Here is a 4,085-nt window from a genome sequence, read left to right on the forward strand (position 1 = left end):
GGTATCTCACGGCCTACCGAGTCACCGACCAACGAACCAAACAGAGTCCACCGTCTGGCCGGCTACTACGCTACACTAAATGCCAACGAGCCAAACAGAAGTGAATCGTCACGGCACCACGCCGAGTCCTCGGACTAACGGAGCGAACAGAACCGCCACACACTGTCTCGATATACCACTAATCCATGAGTGGTGGTGTATGTGCTCAACTATAGTGGAGCCGACAATCGCGCAGCATGCAATCATGATGCATGACACTAAGTATAGTCATAAACTGATCAGCATAACCATATCCATATATACAAAATGGTTACTGTAAAAGTGATGGTCACATACCAAAATCTAGAGTACACAGGTCAAATAGAATATAAAAAAAAAACCTATGTCCTGAACATAATAAGTATGGAATATCCTGATCAGCATAGAAAAATCCATATATACATAATATGGGTACCACAGTATCAGTAATCCACGGATCTAGAGTATACAGGTCCTCTAGGGTATAACAACCTAGATCCTAAACATATCCCCCTTCCATAGTATATGTACCAACAATATGCACAGATCAAAGCCACAAGGTTTAGGTACACGAATCATATATGATATACCAATAGAAATACACAATCCAGGCATGGCATAAAAACCTAAGTATCAGATAATTTGGATACACATGCCAGAAACAAAAATCCAGAATCTAATCCTAACCTCAGTAAAGCATGGTATGTCACTCCAGAAACTAAAATACTCATGGTAATAAAGTACTCATGGCAATAAGATACTCATGGTAACAAATCACGAGATATAAGCACGAATACATCACAGGCGACAAACCTAATATGCTATGGATATCAAACAGTGACATACCAAAGACAAACATGTTCATTGCTTGTAGTTATAAAGTACTATGCATATCCAAAGACAATATCATAAATGATAAGTCAAGAGGTACCCGCCTCCAATGTAGATCGAACTAATCAACCTCTATGTCGATGTGCTCGTCCCGAATCCGAATCCTCGTTCCAAGGAATATTTCCAATTGGCTCAACACAGATGTAATCTAATAACATATACAGAATCTATATAGAACAAACCATCCTCAATAGGAATCTAAAGAAAATCACTGAACCTGCTCACCTAAGTGTACGAATAATGATCAAATTCCTCATCTCCACAACAGTCTAACCCCAATTGGCCCTCCTCTGTTGAATCGCAGCCGGGGAAGTTGCTGCCGGATATACTGGCCGGAGCTAGGTGGAGCCGCTAGCCTCCAAATCCACACTAAAATTCCCAAACCCTGCTGTATATGTCAAATATCAATCATATAGCTTACAATTCCAGTACAGGTCATGAAATCAAATCCTGCAAAGCCAATACCTTGCAAGCTTCACTCCAATTCCAGGTTAGCAGCCTTCTCTCAGGCGAACTCCACTTGCTACCGTGGTGGTGAATCGGCAGAGAACAACAATGGTACTAGGGCATCGGGTCAGAGGGGCGGCGGCTGAGGAAGATCGCAACTAGGGCACGGTGGCGTAAACCAGAAAGCTCTCGGTGGCTAGCAGCTAGGGCACAGGGAACTAGCCAGCGTTAGGGATCTCCACGGCGATGGGGTGAGAGGCGATGATTGGCCTCGGCGCGCAGATCAGATGAGAGGAGATGAAGTGCCGAGGAATTGGGGCTTTGTAAGCGTGGGGAAAGCGAGGAAACTGCTCGGCACCGATTAAGGCACGGATCAGCAGTGTGCGAGCGCAGGGGAGAAGGAGTTGGCCGGCTCTCTGTTCCCCGGCGTTGTCGGTGTCGGGCAGAGGTGAGGAGACGCCGATTAGGGCGGTTAGGGCAGGCGTCGGGAGAAGAGGCTCGGCTCGTGTGGGTTTCGGTGGGGAAAAAGGAAAATGAAGAAAAGAAATAAAAACAGAAAAAGAAAAAGGAATAAGGAAAAAGAAATTAAAACTTTTCCTCATTAAAATAGGGTAGCCTAAACAGGCTTTCCCGAGCCCCATTTTATCCCCGTTAACTCGTCCATACGAGCTCCAAAAAATTCTTGAAAAATTTCTGAAAATTTCAAAAAATTCTCTTATCATTATTCGCCATTTTTCGGTATTTTACATAAAATATAGCTAAGTGTTTTAAAAGCTAAGTCATTTATAAAGCTTAAAATTTAGCTAAATATTTTTTCTTAAGTAAAGTTTTGTTTCAAAAATTAAGAATTCAGCTAAGTTTGTTGGCAAAGAATGTAAAATATGATAATTAAATAATATGTGTTATTGAAGAAATAATCTTATAGAATTTATTTGGAATTTTAAGAAATTTTTCAGGGTAGAAATAGAATCGGTATGAAGTTATTAGCGGAGGAAATTGCTTTAATTAATAATTTAATTAAATTAATAATTAATTAGTACATTAATTAAATGAAGTATAAAAGGAAAAGGGACGTGAACAGTAACCCTAGGAAACTTACTTTTCTGATTGAATTCGTGTCGTCGCTATTCACGCATCTACTCCCTCACGTGTGTCGTCGATCGCCGATCGTTGGGCATCAACGCCAATGGTCATGAAGAGTCGAACGCCTCCGGTGTAGCCCGGTCATCAGCATCGGACGCTGCAGCGACAAGGGTCAAGGCCAGCCCCTCTTGTCTTGCCCATGCCAAACATCTTTGTCGTCGCCGCTCTACTCGCTATAATTCGACCACCATCACCACCTCCTTGTATTGGACCATCATTGTCATTCCTTTTGGTCCTAGCCGATACAACCCGGCGAACAACGACAGACAGTTGATTGCAACCATCTCCACCCATCGACGCTAGCCATCCATCAACATCGGCCACCCAACGATTCCGTCGCACTCTGATTTCTATTTTGGTTTGAAATCATGGTGTTTTGATTGCTTGGTTGTTCAATGCAACTTCGAGACAACACTATTCCTCATCGATCCACAACTCTAACTATCCTATTCCGACAGTGAACCCCTCCGACCATGAGCCACCAGTTAGCACCTTGGATTTGGGTGAGTTTTAGCTGATGAACTGAGGGTCTTATTGTGTATGGAATGGATTTAATTTTAGCTAGATGTTAACTTATTCTTATGAATTGACACTTAACTCCAATCTTTGATGAATTGGTGAGAATTAAGTTTAATGGAGGCTAGACCTAATTCAATCAAAGAGTTAATCAATGATCGTGTTCGATTTTGATTACCTAATTAGTTTGGGATGTGGTGTAGCTATTTGATTCATGATAGGATTGACTAAAATAATATATATATATATATATATATATATATATATATATATATATATATATATATATATATATATATATATATATATATATATTGTTACCTCTTATGAGTGTATGTTCCGATATAATTGATGAATCCACAGGTACTGTTGATTAAGTACTAGAGATGTCACAAGAAAAGTTATCTAGACGATCAAAAGCTGGCTTTGGCGTTTGCAAACTAACGAGGGTGATTGAAAAGGGAAAGAGAAGGATGAGAGAAAGAGAAGAGATCTTGGAGGGAATGAGCTTCGGGAGATGGATTCTAGGATTTCGGTTTCATTGTAATACTAGGAGATACTACATAGATTGCTTAGTTTCTACCCTCTATGTCCATGCTCTTGTAGGAAGTTAGATTGGTTAATATCCTTAAGTATCGAATAGAGACGATCCCTGTGAAATCCTATAACGGTTAACCCCTGTCACTAGGGCGTCTCGGTAGATCACAGGAATTCGTGCCTAGTAAATAGCAATAAGGATAAAGGTAGATGGTACAGGTTCCTACTTCCTTATGAAGGAATTACCTCTTCTTTCAAGAGAATATCCTAGACATTCGTGAACGGGTTACCCTTGTCACTAGGGCCCCTCGGGTATATGATCTAGAGCACTCTCTCTACGAGAGTAGCAATTCCTATGGGATTGTTTCTCCTTTTAAGGGAATGTCTTAGACATCCGGAAAGGGTTACCCCTGTCACGAGGGTACCTTGGTCAATACGCTCTAGGGCATCCCCTTACGTGATCAACAATCCTTCACATCAATCAACAAAGCGTGCAAGAAACATAACTATGTCACACACACAACATCATCAAG

At 41.2% G+C, this 4,085-nt stretch overlaps 1 long non-coding RNA gene across 1 annotated transcript; it reads right to left on the reverse strand.

The window, feature by feature from the left end:
- Nucleotides 1-947: 947 nt before the first annotated feature.
- Nucleotides 948-1,877, reverse strand: LOC121980508. Its single transcript, XR_006111569.1, has 3 exons — nucleotides 1,375-1,877; nucleotides 1,135-1,294; nucleotides 948-1,057 (listed from the first exon to the last, which is right to left on the reverse strand). It is a non-coding gene; the product is annotated as an uncharacterized LOC121980508 (long non-coding RNA).
- Nucleotides 1,878-4,085: the final 2,208 nt, after the last annotated feature.

Source organism: Zingiber officinale, chromosome 5A (assembly GCF_018446385.1).
Source record: "Zingiber officinale cultivar Zhangliang chromosome 5A, Zo_v1.1, whole genome shotgun sequence".
Taxonomy (NCBI): domain Eukaryota; kingdom Viridiplantae; phylum Streptophyta; class Magnoliopsida; order Zingiberales; family Zingiberaceae; genus Zingiber; species Zingiber officinale.